The following is a 16,859-nucleotide window of genomic DNA, read 5'->3' as shown; positions in this document are numbered from 1 at the left end:
TACAGCAGTCTCAAAGTATCCTATGTGATGTAGGCAGCAGTCTCAGTATATTGTATGTGCGATATACAGCAGTTTCTATGTATCTTGTATGATGTATATACAAGTCTGTGTATCCTATGTAATGTATACAGCAGTTTTAATGTATCCTTTGTGATGTATGTAGCAGAGCCTCAGTTATCCTATGTGATATATACAGCAGAGTCTTGGTGTATCCTATCTGAAGATGGCTTTTGTTGAATGGGAAACATAGCAGAGGGATAACTTGAAGATTCTGGGCATCATTGCAAAATCTGTAACAGGCCGCTCCACGTACCAAGTGCCTTACATAACACTGGAGACAGGACACAGTGCACAGAGTCTGTATGACTTCCTAGCCATACAAAATGAGGCTGAAAGGGCATGTGTACACTGTAATTTTACATGGACTTTGCCTTGGATCCACTTTAAAATTCATAAGATAAATTAATTGAAGAGAGTTTTGATGTGGATCCTGATGTTGATGGTTGTCAAAATACCATTTGTGAACATTCCCAAGGGAGCCCCCTGAGTCAGGAGTGCCTTCAGCAGGAACAGCACACAGTCAGTGTGTGCATCCATATAGCAAAGTAGACACTTTAACAAAATGTCCAGTTTACTACTATTTGGAGGCATAGGCTGGCTAGCTGCAAAGATAGTGGGAGATCCTGTCTTACAGGGCCAAGTCTTCCTAACATCAGGGATGGGCCCACCCCCTGTGCAGCAGATGGGCACTCTTCACTCCCCACCCTAAGTTATATGGAAAGCCAGTGGTATGACTGGTTGTGAGAGAGTGTACCTCGGTAATATAAGAGGGCATGGCCTAAAATGGATGTGGGATGGGTCTTGATGTTAGCCGGAGATGTCAATCAGAATTTGGAAACAGTCAGGTAAATTTGCCTGACTGGTTAGTGATACCATGTGCATTGGCATGTGTGGCATGGGTGTTGTCTGCTGTACGTTTCGTTTTCCAAATGGCGAGTTTACACATATAGGCCGCAACGTGGCAGCAGACTGCTCCGATCTATTAATGGCCGCGCAAATAAACCCTGTTTACCTGCAAAATAGGCAAGCAAATCTGAATACTGGGCCTATTTGCTTTATAAACCACATAACAGCATGCTGTGACTGTGAGGTTAACTCCACCCTGATAATGTCAGTCATAAATATCAATTCCCACCCACACTTCCATACAGATATGTCTGCACACAAACCTGTGCCACTTTCTATTGACGGGTTTGGAGAATGCAATAGTTGGGAATTGGGTTGTGGGGTTGGGGTATATCTGCATAACTCTCAGGTGGGCCAGAAATCTTACTGGAGGACCCTGCTGTTATACATACAGTATACCATCACGCGGAGTGCAGTATATAGCATTATACTTTTCTAATTCAGAGGATGCACGCATGTCTTCCCTGTTGAACGTCTGTTGCAGTGATAATAAAGAGAAGAATATTGGCTAGATTATTCTTTTATCTTGGTTAAGTTCAGGAGTAGTGATGAGCGAATATACTCGTTACTTGAGATTTCTCGAGCATGCTCGGGTGTCCTCTGAGTATTTTTTAGTGCTCGGAGATTTAGTTTTCATCGCTGCAGCTGAATGATTTACATCTGTTAGCCAGCATAAGTACATGTGGGGGTTGCCTGGTTGCTAGGGAATCCCCACATGTACTTAGCCTGCTAACAGATGTAAATCATTCAGCTGAGGTGAGGAAAACTAAATCTCCGAGCACTAAAAAATACTCGGAGGTCACCTGAGTGTGCTCGAGAAATCTCGAGTAACAAGTATATTTGCTCATCACTATTCAGGAGTATATTAAAAAATCTGAATTTCATCCAGAAAAAAATATGATTTTTTATCTGCAGTGTCATCTGTTTGGCGTCTTGTTTATATACATCAGCAATTACTAAAATTTACAAAACCACATACAGTTTCTCTACATTTCTAAACAAAGCAAGATCCCTGTCGGACATTGTGGCGTCCACAGAAGACAATAACACGAGCGAGCGGAGGACGAGCGCAGAAAAGCGCGGTGCATGTGAGGCGCTCATCACTGACGAGATGAGGACGTGGGAGACTGCGCCTGAGCGAGACACGGCGCTTCCCGGCACTTGTCTGCTCGTAAGCCTTGAATTCATGCTGCTCCCTCCCCCACACGCTCCTTCGTCTCCTTTCTCATTTCAGCCGACAGGAAACTTGAAGTTAAAAGGAAAAACCCACACACAAACACATGCACGGAATTAGACACACACACTGCCTGTGAGAGAACAAGTCTCCCCGCAACACAACTGGGGGAGTTTCCTCCCTGCTATCTGCCACAGACGGTCCGTGCATCTATATATACACGGAGATTACAGCCTGTGGGAGCCTAGCGGGCTACATCTAGTCACAAACCTACATAGTTAGAGGTTTTCATGTCGCAAAACGGCATGGTTTTAGCTACTCGTTTGTATTGGTGGATCTTCTTGATCTCCTGTTTAGGCCAGTCTCACACGTCCAGATAATTCTGGTACCGGAGTTATCCGTGTCCATGTGCTCACGTAGGCGATCCATGTGATGTCCGTGAGTACGTTTTTAGGGTCCGTGTGCTGTACGTGTGTCCGTGTATTGCAACAATTTTTACAATTTTAACCCTATGACAGGAAAAACGCACACGGACGGCACACGGATGGCATCCATGTGCGGTACGTGTTTACACGGACCCATTGACTTTAATGGGTCCGTGTGATCCGTGCGCTCCCACGAACACTGACATGTCTCCGTGTTTTGCAAACGGACACACGGTCCGTGAAAACACGCTGACATGTGCAGAGACACATTTACTTTATTGTGTCTACGTGAGTCAATGTCTCCGATACGTGAGGAAACTGTCACCTCACGTATCAGAGCCACTGATGTGTGAAACCGGCCTTAGGAACAGACATTGGGCCAATACACATTAGATCGCTGGATCCTCGGATGAGTCTCGCATGTTTAAAACCCGGCTCTGCACCCGGCACTCAGATCGGAGCGTGCGGCTGAATAGGAATACATGCAGCCGCACGCTCCGCTCCTCTGTGCCAGGTGCAGTGCCAGGTATTGCCCTGCAAGACTCATCCAAGTCTCGCGCACGTGAGTAGGAGTCCTAAGCCAAATTCACATCTGCATTGTCGTCATTGCCCGTTTTCTGTTCTGCCATAAGAGAATACCGAAAGTGGTTGATTTCTCACATACCCGACCCCAACGGCACCCAACGGACCCCACAGACTCATACTGGAGTGATTAATAATATTTACAAAAAGAACGTTATCACGTTATGTGCTGGTCCTTCTGTCAAATACGCCGGGATCTGGCTCAGAGACTCTTAACTGCGCCTCAAAGATCATGTTCATTGATGCAGACAAAGGTACACTGCTCTTGCCAAAGGACAAATGCTATGAAGCAATGCAATCTATGGGTGTTTCTAAATGTAAAGGTGGCAGTACACATCACCTAGCAGTCAGCCAACATTTATCAGACCCATTTATTACTTTTGGTTCGGTTGAATGAATCCTACAGGAAAAAAATGCATACATGTCTACTTCTACCAAATTACGGACGGCTCTGTACAACATGTGGTAAACCTATTAACAGTTATACTAAGACTACGTTCCCATCATCAGTGTTTATTGAGTTTTTGATGCTGCAGAATTTCTGCACCTTAGAGTATTGCGGGGGTTTTTTTCATTGCAATTTTGGGCGTTTTTATCGCTGTGTTTTTTGTCTCTGGTGTGTCATAATTTGGTATTGACATGCGCTTTTGATGTATGCGCGTTTTTTTTTACCTGCGGATTTTCTGCATCTAATGCAAGTCTATAGGTAAATTAAGCACGGAAAACTCAGGAGAAATGGACATGTTGCGATTCGGAAAAATGTACCGCAGATCAGTTTACGCAGCGTAAAAAAAGCAAAGTGGGCTTGAGATTTCTATAACTGGCATCCACTTTGCTGGTACTATAAACCGCTGCATTTTTGCAGCCCAAAATACACAGCGTCAAAACCAAGATAAAAGCTCATCATGGTCAGGTAGCCTGAAAGTCAGAGTCAAGCCAAAAATATATCTACGGTATATGTTAGACTGGACTAAATTAAGCTTCATCAATGACAGTTTACTTTACTGCCTTCCCTATAACCTAGCTTTTCCGGGAAATAGAAAAATGTATATCGCTTCTCTGTAAGATAAGTAATGCTGGGGATTCTAGTTCCACAACAGCTAGCAATCCAAATGATTAAGTGCTGGCTTCCAGTATTAGGAGGCATTGCATTGGCTTGATTCTGCAGATGTTTTCAGGCATTTGGGGCAGTACAGTTTACAAGATGTCAGGGAGGCTAAAGGTTAGGCCCAGCTTGGTATTGCCTTTCAGCTGTGTTAGGAAACACGGCAGACTGGTGAAGCACACTGATCCTATTACCCTTCTCTGTGCTGTGTTCATCCTGTAACCTTGTACCCTGCTCCCCTTATCCTATTACCCACCTCCCTACAACTCCTGGCGGTATCACTACTACATGTACTCTGTGCCAGTGTACCCAGGCTTCCGCTATAAGGTGCTTGTTGGCTGCTGCAGCCGGTGACCTTGAACTGGATTCACCTTATTCACTCTGCCCTTCAGTGACTTCCTTATGGCAATGTGGATATTTGTTAACCATGTTTAATAACCACAGACAGCAATAAAACTCAGTAAATCAAGTGAAACTTTATAACGCTGCCCTCTTCTAGCCTTATAATGTGTCACCACCTGACATGGCCAGCGATGCCAAAAGAAACACGCACATGAATAAAGTCTAATCCTGGAGTCTGCGTAGATGTGAACACTGGCGTTCCCTGACAGGGCTGAGTAAGGAGGGATTTTTTCAGATTTTCCTAATTGTTTACTAAAATCGTCTTATGGCGTCAGTAGTAATGTGAGTTTACACGTGGTGATTTCTGTTAGATAATACAAAGTGACTGATTGTAGCCATAATTGCTGTGCGGAAATAAACGTGAGATTGCACTTTCCTAAAGAGTGTTATTCTTCCCGCAGTTTGTGCAGAGCCGTATAATGCCATTGATTTAACGGAGTTACATTAAAGGGGCATGCAGCTTGGCATAAGACTCATTATTTCATTTTCTGGGGCCACTAGCACCGCTTTATAGAAGTTTATGGAACATTTATCTTGAGTTGCCAGTCATTTTATAAAGTAAATAGTGGACAATGCAAAAATGAATTAAATTGCACTTGCCACATTTTAACAGATCTACTTTATTGCTGATGATAAACAACAATATAGATTTAATCGGCGCACAATCTGAGCACTGTCATTCTTTTCCAAATCCTAACCAGAAAATTGATGGAAAGATTGGCACAAATGCATTAATAATTCTGCTTGAATGTTGTGATTGGCCAGAGACATAGATGGGTAGGCTGTAGATGGCGTTGGGCCAAGGCTGTCCAGTGTAGCGGTAACTGGCTGCAACTCTAAGGAGCGACTGCCAGGTGCTGACTGACAAGGAATCCGTGCCAATTCAGTGCCAATCTCAGCAGGTCTGAGAAGAAATGAGGCTACTCGTACGTCATTAATTCTTGATGGAGGACAGCAATGCTACATCATTGTGGCCAGTATGTTCCTCAGCAGATAAACACCTGCAGATGTGATGCCCCTACCGAAATATGCACACTCTGCTCACCGTGTATGTATACGTGGGTGTCAGGGACGATACCTGTCAGTTCACAAGTGTTACCCATTCTTAGTAAATATGCCTTAACACAATCCTATTATAAATGTATTACAATCTTGCGTATTTATAGTAAATTTACAGAATATGACAATATATGGTAGACAAGCCCAACCAATGGGTCCAGAACTATCTTGAGAACAGGGAACTGTCACAAGCTGCTGTCAGTATAGGGGTGGTCACAATTCCCAAACAAATGAATGAGAATTGCAATCACAAAGAAGTGTACGTCACGGCCCCATTATGGGGATCACATCTTTTATGGCTGGAGCTACACATGAAGATCAAGATCATGATGGGGTCATGATACACCTTGCGATCTACTGCATTCTGGTGGATTATTGATCTACAGACATAAGTGCAAGATACGTGCACCCATGACCAGCCTATGATTCGTGCGCCCATGACTTGCCTGCGATTCGTGCGCCCATGACCTGCCTGCGATTCCGGTGCCTGTGACCTGCCTGCGATTCCGGCACCCGTGACCTGCCTACGATTCGTGCACCCATGACCTGCCTGCGATTCGTGCGCCCATGACCTGCCTGTGATTCCGGCACCCGTGACCTGCCTGCGATTCGTGCACCCATGACCTGCCTGCGATTCGTGCGCCCATGACCTGCCTGTGATTCCGGCACCCATGACCTGCCTACGATTCCTGCGCCCATGACCTGCCTACGATTCGGGCACCTGTGACATGCCTACGATTCGTGCGCCCATGACCTGCCTACGATTCGGGCACCTGTGACATGCCTACGATTCGTGCACCCATGACCTGCCTACGATTCAGCTGTTATTTTACTACTGGTCACACAACAGCATGTAGTGGTGGACAAGTTGCATGCGGTTTTAGTCGCAAATCTCTGGAAATTGCCATTACGATACATCGTAGTCCCATCTTTAGGACATGTGTTCCCATACAGTAATGTGTTTTTTTAACGCACTCATCGGCATCCCTGCGCATAGTTGATGGATTTTTGATGCCTCAAAAAATGCAACATGCTGCGTTCTTAGCACACCGCGAAATGACGCATGCGTACGCAAAAGCATGTCCATGTATACACCATGTTAAATATATGTATGCGTGCGGGTCAAAGGCTGCACGCACAGACGCAAATGTGAACCTATGCTTAGTGATTGTTGGCCGCGCTTCTCCTCACAGGGAAAGTGCTGCTGCTGCCAATACAAGGCCTCAACGTTCCCATGTAAAAGGGCGACTGGACACCTGGCGATATTACGGTCATAAACCGTAATGAGACCCCGTGTGAACAGACACTGGAGCCGATGAGCGGCCATCACTCCTCGGCCTACAGCTGTGGAAGGGGTTAATGCGGCTCTCCTGGGAAGCCTCGTCACGCCGTTTGACCCTCTACACGGCGCTCTGCTCAGGGATTACATTAATAAAACATTGCAGCTAGATTCCCTGCAGCAATAGTCCGGGCCTCCGGCATAAATCGTCCGTCCGCGCAGCGCTGATCACACGGAGCCGCTCCCGCACAGCGGAGGGTTATCTGGACGCCTGTAACCCTTCGCTCGCCGCCACTTCCCGTATCTGCGTCACACATGGTTCATTCATAATGGCACGACCCCATAATGGTGCCGAGGGCGACCCCGCCGATAGCAGGAGCTGGGGCATAATTCACTGCGCGCACGGCCTGGGAACCGAGCATTATCCGCGGCCGGCCGGGGAAAGAAAGGGACTTTCATGGGGAAGATGTGCGCAGATAGTGCGGTAACCATGAGGGTTAAACAAGGCGGCTATTCATCGCGCAGCGTTTGATCTCGCAGGATCGCGCCTGACAGAAGCTGTGTTTCCCTCGTTTAGCAAGAAGCAGCCTGAAGAGCGGCTGATTGATTAGGCGGCCCTCCCCCAGCGCTCCGAGCCGACCCCCTCCCCCGCTCACCAGGACGGAGATCCCCCGGGGGAGAGGGAAGCAGCGCGTCTCATTATACGGCAAATGGCCGACACATTACACGTCTGTCTGCGCGCACCCAGCCTGACAGGAGCGGCGGCCGCCCGTGCAATGGCGGAGGAAGCGGCCGCACTGCTGCAGCTGTACACGGACACCCAGCCTGCAGGTCCCAGACATAGTCTCCTGCGCCGAGTCTACCGGCCATTGTATACCGTGCAGGCTCTCACAATGCGGAGTTCCTCTAGATTATGGACGTGTCAGTCAGCTCGTTACTGGGGGCTCCCAGTCATCAAACACGACCTGTGCGCCCCCCTGTAGTACTAGGCTATGGGGGCCTCACATGCTTCCTTGTTCCCCCCAGTACAAGTGTCATCACTAGGCTGCTATGTTTACTTGTGTTCTTATGCCATTAAATGAAAAGCTGCTTTTATAAAACCAGAAGAAGCTGATATTCGGTTATCTCGTGCACACACTTGCTTTTTTTTCCTGACTGATTTGGAAAACTGTCACTTCTTTCAGCGGTTTAGCCCCGTAGAAAGCAATGAGTGCAGAGACGCTGGAAAGACGCAAGTTTTTGGTGAAGAAAACTAACTTTATTAAACGTGTACTGCAGAGAAATGGCAGGTGATCTGCACCAAAACCTGTTTTTGTAAGCAGCTGCTTTACGGCCAAGAGAACAGGTTTTGCCTGCAAAAAAAAACGCAACGTGTGAACATAGCCTAAGCGGGTTATTGCACTTTCTCACTGTGCTACCTAAATTAACCCCTTCAAGACCCAGCCTATTTTGACCTTAAAGACCTTGCCGTTTTTTGCAATTCTGACCAGTGTCCCTTTATGAGGTAATAACTCAGGAACGCTTCAACGGATCCTAGCGGTTCTGAGATTGTTTTTTCGTGACATATTGGGCTTCATGTTAGTGGTAAATTTAGGTCAATAAATTCTGCATTTATTTGTGATAAACACGGAAATTTGGCGAAAATTTTGAAAATTTCGCAATTTTCACATTTTGAATTTTTATTCTGTTAAACCAGAGAGATATGTGACACAAAATAGTTAATAAATAACATTTCCCACATGTTTACTTTACATCAGCACAATTTTGGAAACAAAATTTTTTTTTGTTAGGAAGTTATAAGGGTTAAAATTCGACCAGCGATTTGTCATTTTTACAACGAAATTTACAAAACCATTTTTTTTAGGGACCACCTCACATTTGAAGTCAGTTTGAGGGGTCTATATGGCTGAAAATACCCAAAAGTGACACCATTCTAAAAACTGCACCCATCAAGGTACTCAAAACCACATTCAAGAAGTTTATTAACCCTTCAGGTGCTTCACAGCAGCAGAAGCAACATGGAAGGAAAAAATGAACATTTAACTTTTTAGTCACAAAAATTATCTTTTAGCAACAATTTTTTTATTTTCCCAATGGTAAAAGGAGAAACTGAACCACGAAAGTTGTTGTCCAATTTGTCCTGAGTACGCTGATACCTCATATGTGGGGGTAAACCACTGTTTTGGCGCACGGCAGGGCTTGGAAGGGAAGGAGCGCCATTTGACTTTTTGAATCAAAAATTGGCTCCACTCTTTAGCGGACACCATGTCACGTTTGGAGAGCCCCCGTGTGCCTAAAAATTGGAGCTCCCCCACAAGTGACCCCATTTTGGAAACTAGACGCCCCAAGGAACTTATCTAGATGCATAGTGAGCACTTTGAACCCCCAGGTGCTTCACAAATTGATCCATAAAAATGAAAAAGTACTTTTTTTTCACAAAAAAATTCTTTTAGCCTCAATTTTTTCATTTTCACATGGGCAACAGGATAAAATGGATCCTAAAATGTGTTGGGCAATTTCTCCTGAGTACACCAATACCTCACATGTGGAGGTAAACCACTGTTTGGGCACATGGTAAGGCTCGGAAGGGAAGGAGCGCCATTTGACTTTTTGAATGAAAAATTATTTCCATCGTTAGCGGACACCATGTCGCGTTTGGATAGCTCCTGTGTGCCTAAACATTGGCGCTCCCCCACAAGTGACCCCATTTTGGAAACTAGACCCCCCAAGGAACTAATTTAGATGCCTAGTGAGCACTTTAAACCCTCAGGTGCTTCACAAATTGATCTGTAAAAATGAAAAAGTAATTTTTTTTCACAAAAAAATTCTTTTCGCCTCAATGTTTTCATTTTCACATGGGCAGTAGGATAAAATGGATCATAAAATTTGTTGGGCAATTTCTCCCGAGTACGCCGATACCTCATATGTGGGGGTAAACCACTGTTTGGGCACTCGGCAGGGCTCGGAAGAGAAGGCGCGCCATTTGACTTTTTGAATGGAAAATTAGCTCCAATTGTTAGCGGACACCATGTCGCGTTTGGAGAGCCCCTGTGTGCCTAAACATTGGAGCTCCCGCACAAGTGACCCCATTTTGGAAACTAGACCCCCCAAGGAACTTATCTAGATGCATATTGAGCACTTTAAACCCCCAGGTGCTTCACAGAAGTTTATAACGCAGAGCCATGAAAATAAAAAATAATTTTTCTTTCCTCAAAAATGATTTTTTAGCCTGGAATTTCCTATTTTGCCAAGGATAATAGGAGAAATTGGACCCCAAATATTGTTGTCCAGTTTGTCCTGAGTACGCTGATACCCCATATGTGGGGGTAAACCACTGTTTGGGCGCACGGCAGGGCTCGGAAGGGATGGCACGCCATTTGGCTTTTTAAATGGAAAATTAGCTCCAATCATTAGCGGACACCATGTCACGTTTGGAGAGCCCCTGTGTGCCTAAACATTGGAGATCCCCCAGAAATGACACCATTTTAGAAACTAGACCCCCAAAGGAACTAATCTAGATGTGTGGTGAGGACTTTGAACCCCCAAGTGCTTCACAGAAGTTTATAACGCAGAGCCATGAAAATAAAAAAAAAAATTATTTTCTCAAAAATGATCTTTTAGCCTGCAATTTTTTATTTTCCCAAGGGTAACAGGAGAAATTTGACCCCAAAAGTTGTTGTCCAGTTTCTCCTGAGTACGCTGATACCCCATATGTGGGGAGGAACTACTGTTTGGGCACACGTTGGGGCTCGAAAGGGAAGTAGTGACGTTTTGGAATGCAGACTTTGATGGAATGTTCTGCTGGCATCATGTTCCATTTGCAGAGCCCCTGATGTGACTAAACAGTAGAAACCCCCCACAAGTGACCCCATTTTGGAAACTAGACCCCCAAAGGAACTTATCTAGATGTGTGGTGAGCACTTTGAACCCCCAAGTGCTTCATAGAAGTTTATAATGCAGAGCCGTGAAAATAATAAATACGTTTTCTTTCCTCAAAAATAATTATTTAGCCCAGAATTTTTTAATTTTCCCAAGGGTAACAGGAGAAATTTGACCCCAATATTTGTTGTCCAGTTTCTCCTGAGTACGGTGATACCCCATATGTGGGGGTAAACTACTGTTTGGGCACATGCCGGGGCTTGGAATTGAAGTAGTGACGTTTTGAAATGCAGACTTTGATGGAATGCTCTGCGGGCGTCACGTTGCATTTGCAGAGCCCCTGATGTGCCTAAACAGTAGAAACCCCCCACAAGTGACCCCATTTTGGAAACTAGACCCTGAAAGGAACTTATCTAGATGTGTGGTGAGCACTTTGAACCCCCAAGTGCTTCATAGAAGTTTATAATGCAGAGCCGTGAAAATAATAAATACGTTTTCTTTCCTCAAAAATAATTATTTAGCCCAGAATTTTTTATTTTCCCAAGGGTTACAGGAGAAATTGGACCCCAAAAGTTGTTGTCCAGTTTCTCCTGAGTACGCTGATACCCCATATGTGGGGGTAAACCACTGTTTGGGCACACGTCGGGGCTCAGAAGGGAAGTAGTGACTTTTGAAATGCAGACTTTGATGGAATGGTCTGCGGGTGTCACGTTGCGTTTGCAGAGCCCCTGGTGTGCCTAAACAGTAGAAACCCCCCACAAGTGACCCCATTTTAGAAACTAGACCCCCCAAGGAACTTATCTAGATATGTGGTGAGCACTTTGAACCCCCAAGTGCTTCACAGACGTTTACAACGCAGAGCCGTGAAAATAAAAAATCATTTTTCTTTCCTCAAAAATTATGTTTTAGCAAGCATTTTTTTAGATTCACAAGGGTAACAGGAGAAATTGGACCCCAGTAATTGTTGCGCAGTTTGTCCTGAGTATGCTGGTACCCCATATGTGGGGGTAAACCACTGTTTGGGCACACGTCAGGGCTCGGAAGTGAGGGAGCACCATTTGACTTTTTGAATACGAGATTGGCTGGAATCAATGGTGGCGCCATGTTGCGTTTGGAGACCCCTGATGTGCCTAAACAGTGGTAACCCCTCAATTCTAACTCCAACACTAACCCCAACACACCCCTAACCCTAATCCCAACAGTAGCCATAATCCTAATCACAACCCTAACCCCAACACACCCCTAACCACAACACTAACCCCAACACACCCCTAACCCTAACCACAACCCTAATTCCAACCCTAACCCTAAGGCTATGTGCCCACGTTGCGGATTCGTGTGAGATATTTCCGCACCATTTTTGAAAAATCTGCGGGTAAAAGGCACTGTGTTTTACCTGCGGATTTTCCGCGGATTTCCAGTGTTTTTTGTGCGGATTTCACCTGCGGATTCCTATTGAGGAACAGGTGTAAAACGCTGCGGAATCCGCACAAAGAATTGACATGCTGCGGAAAATACAACGCAGCGTTCCCGCGCGGTATTTTCCGCACCATGGGCACAGCGGATTTGGTTTTTCATATGTTTACATGGTACTGTAAACCTGATGGAACACTGCTGCGGATCCGCAGCCAAATCCACACCGTGTGCACATAGCCTAATTCTAAAGGTATGTGCACACGCTGCGGAAAACACTGCGGATCCGCAGCAGTTTCCCATGAGTGTACAGTTCAATGTAAACCTATGGGAAACAAAAATCGCTGTACACATGCTGCGGAAAAACTGCACGGAAACGCAGCGGTTTACATTCCGCAGCATGTCACTTCTTTGTGCGGATTCCGCAGCGGTTTTACAACTGCTCCAATAGAAAATCGCAATTGTAAAACCGCAGTGAAATGCGCATAAAAACGCGGTAAATCCGCCATAAATCCGCAGCGGTTTAGCACTGCGGATTTATCAAATCCGCAGCGGAAAAATCCGCAGAGGACCAGAATACGTGTGCACATTCCTAACCCTAACCCTAGCCCTAGCCCTAACCCTAACCCTACCCCTAACCCTACCCCTAGCCCTACCCCTAACCCTACCCCTAACCCTACCCCTAACCCTACCCCTAACCCTAACCCTACCCCTAACCCTACCCCTAACCCTAACCCTACCCCTAACCCTATTCTAACATTAGTGGAAAAAAAAATTTCTTTATTTTTTTATTGTCCCTACCTATGGGGGTGACAAAGGGGGGGGGGGGGTCATTTATTATTTTTTTTATTTTGATCACTGAGATAGATTATATCTCAGTGATCAAAATGCACTTTGGAACGAATCTGCCGGCCGGCAGATTCGGCGGGCGCACTGCGCATGCGCCCGCCATTTTGGAAGATGGCGGCGCCCGGGAGAAGACGGACGGGACCACGGCTGGATCGGTAAGTATGATAGGGTGGGGGGGGACCACGGGGGGGGGGGGGGATCGGAGCACGGGGGGGGGAATCGGAGCGCGGGAGGGGTGGAACGGAGCGCGGGGGGCGTGGAACGGAGCACGGGGGGGCTGGAATGGAGCACGGGGGGGTGGAACGGAGCACGGGGGGGGTGGATCGGAGTGCAGGGGGGGTGATTGGAGCACGGGGGGGTGATTGGAGCACGGGGGGAGCGGACACGAGCACGGGGGGGAGCAGAGCACAGGGCGGAGGGGAGCCGGAGCAGTGTACCGGCCAGATCGGGGGGGTGGGGGGGCGATCGGAGGGGTGGGGTGGGGGCACACTAGTATTTCCAGCCATGGCCGATGATATTTCAGCATCGGCCATGGCTGGATTGTAATATTTCACCCGTTATAATGGGTGAAATATTACAAATCGCTCTGATTGGCAGTTTCACTTTCAACAGCCAATCAGAGCGATCGTAGCCACGAGGGGGTGAAGCCACCCCCCCTGGGCTAAACTACCACTCCCCCTGTCCCTGCAGATCGGGTGAAATGGGAGTTAACCCTTTCACCCGGCCTGCAGGGACGCGATCTTTCCATGACGCCGCATAGGCGTCATGGGTCGGAATGGCACCGACTTTCATGACGCCTACGTGGCGTCATGGGTCGGGAAGGGGTTAATTGACCAATTCATAGGGAACCTGAGAGATGATTCGTGCTGCCCAAACCGTAGGCAGCATATATCGCCGCTGGCTGCACGATCACAGCCAGGCATGTCGGACTCAATCGCATTTGAGAGAAAATCTTACATTATATCGCCAGGGACCGAGCAGCACTGTGCACTAGTTATACAGGCGGGTCCCCGGCAGCTTCTCCCCACCCACCGACGGTGACTGACAAGCCTCTGCCTATGTGCGGGTATAGTCAGTGTCTGCTGCCAGGAACCCACCTATATGACCAGTCTGCTGCGTGGCTCAGTCCTGGTGACTGTAAGACTATGTGCACACGTAGAAAGCTTCTCTGCGGATTTGATAAATCCGCAGTGCAAAACCACTGCGGTTTTTACTGCGGATTTATCGTGTTTTTTATTGCAGATTCGCACTGCAGTTTTACATCTGCAGTTTTCTATTGAAGCAGGTGTAAAAACACTGCGGATTCCGCACAAAGAATTGACATGCTGCGGAAAATAAAACGCTGCGTTTCCACACGTTTTTTTCCGCAGCATGGGTACAGCGTTATTGGTTTCCCATAGGTTTACATTGTACTGGAAACTCATGGGAAGGTGCTGCGGATCCGCAGCAAAATCCGCATCGTGTGCACATACCCTTAAAAGACAGACATGCCTTCCTGTGATCGTACAAACAGCAGCTGATACATTCTGCCTACGGTTTGGGCAGCACAAATCACCTGTCAGCTAACCTTTTAATAAACATAGATCAACCGTAGTAATGACCATGCAAAATAATATGCTCTCAGGAAGCGCTGCAGCAGACGAGTTTATGCAAAAATGAAATCCCATCAACCGAATGCAGTATTTAATGGTGTCACAACTGCATGGCCATGCTCTTACCCCTGTCAGCCCGGTTGGTGGCTTGTCAGCACATGCATGAACATGCTGATAGCGATTAGATTCGTACGTGTGGACAGTTGCTTTAGATCAGATGGGTACAACCTTTCCCGGTTTCAGGGCCACATTGTCGGATAAAACCCGATCCCAAGGGCAGCAATAAAACTGAAAGCGGTATTACCATCTGATACATTTATGGCCTAACAGAAGTACCGTAACGGCATAAAAGTCTAATAAGTGCTGGTGCTACTTCTAGGACTCTCACCTATCGGGTCTATAAGGGGTCATGTTTTCCCTCATTTCCAGTCCACACCATGATCGCATCGCATGCAGCTTTTTTCATCATAATTAATGCGTAGAGGACATAGCTGAGCTTTTACTAATCCAATACACTGCAATGAAGAGAGTATATATGGCCACCTCTACTCATTACTAACGTTGCCACATGGTCAGGAGACTGGGATTCTGCCAATATGCGGGAGTCACAGACATGTCCACACATTGCACCTCTATTCATTCCCTCATCCCTATACACTTTGGGTGGGAAATAGACGTGAGGGGCCACCAGACACAAACGGATCTGTGGCCAAACAGCTTGGATCTGCACAGAATGGCCCCATGGGCTGTAACTCGTGCACTCCTGCTCTATATACAATAATGTGCCGATTAGCCTGCGTTCACACATTGCGGCCAAGGTGCCTATTTATACCGCAAAAATCATAACAAAACTATGCGCTTTACCACTATTACAGCTCAACGTGTGAGCACTGCCTTATAGGAGCTGATAGAGAAGTGAGAGGTCGTTAGAATGCTGGTTCGCCTTTTATCGTCTTGTGTAAATCTACGAAATCACCCGACGATCAAGCCAAGAGGTCAATCTTTGGGTGATTCGATGGTTCATGCCACCATTAAAATCATCACTCAGCAGCACATCATCCCACGTAAACAGATGTGCTGCCAATAATCATATTTTATGAACACAGAACAATCATATTAACGATCATATGTGCCCATAGGATTCTGTGGAAACAGACCATTAAACGACCGGCGATTGTTTTACTGGTTGTGTTATTAGGCTTGTCTAAATGGGCCTTAATGTACAATGTTACAAGTTAGTTGTTATTTAAGTGAAGCAGGGGCTTATCACCAGAGAAAACAAGGAATGAACAGGAATATTAACTCCTGTCCGGAACTTGCTTTCCTGGACGGTAGTTCTTTCCATGTGATCCAGTCTGGTAAAATCAGAGGGATCCACCAACCAAATCTACTGACTACGGCAGGTAATTCAGCGTGAGGCTATCTGTTATGGGCACAGCATGGTGTACTTTTTTGCCAGCAATCGTCATTCATAGAAAATTAAATAGTCAGTGATCACAATTTTATGAGGAAATCATGCAAAGTCCCATGCTATAATTTAGTTGCTGTGATTAAATCACCGAGACAAAAATCTCATTACAGAAGACCTATCACGGGGCAGAACTTAATTTATTAATAAAGTATGTCCCCTGTGACTCAGGACTCCTGCAGTCAGTACCAGCCATGGTGTGAAGATACAGACCTCTGGACATCCCTGCAGGTCGGCTTCAATTAAATAACACCCTGCGTCATTGCTGTAAGAGCGGATGGTTCTACATCGCTGGGGATCTGTATGACAGTCATTGTGGAGACACACCTACAAGAATGATGGACAGAAAAGTTACATACTGGGAAAAGCTTACTGAAAATTCTTCTTTTTTGCATGAAAGACATTAATCTACAAACCATAACGTAATTGACTGAGAGGCATGTAGGAGCGACCGACAGGGCCCCACATATCAGAAAAATGGGTTCTGTGATGCTTTATTACTCCAATTAATCCAAATAGGGACTGATTGAGGATATGGCTCATCTGTCCATAACTCTATGAGATATGCATAGCCGATCTGTATTCTATTTCTGCCTGACAGTTTATCAAGGGTCAGAGGATCATTGTTTTGTGGATGGGTGGTGGTCTCAGAGGTGAATAGTATGC

General features: G+C 46.2%; 1 protein-coding gene and 1 long non-coding RNA gene across 3 annotated transcripts in view; one reads left to right on the top strand and one right to left on the bottom strand.

Moving 5' to 3' along the window:
- The window catches only part of LOC138673049 (uncharacterized), a 132,053-nt gene that overhangs the window by 19,058 nt on the left and 96,136 nt on the right, over positions 1-16,859 (top strand). The gene's annotated exons all lie outside the window — the stretch shown is intronic.
- Positions 1-16,859, bottom strand: part of BCOR (BCL6 corepressor) — a 199,204-nt gene that overhangs the window by 97,176 nt on the left and 85,169 nt on the right. The window contains exon 4 of the mRNA XM_069761606.1: positions 16,407-16,520. The gene's annotated coding sequence lies outside the window, so the exon portion shown is untranslated. The remainder of the gene's footprint in view (positions 1-16,406; positions 16,521-16,859) is intronic.

Source organism: Ranitomeya imitator, chromosome 3 (genome assembly GCF_032444005.1).
Source record: "Ranitomeya imitator isolate aRanImi1 chromosome 3, aRanImi1.pri, whole genome shotgun sequence".
NCBI lineage: Eukaryota > Metazoa > Chordata > Amphibia > Anura > Dendrobatidae > Ranitomeya > Ranitomeya imitator.
This window is presented reverse-complemented; position numbering and strand designations above follow the sequence as displayed.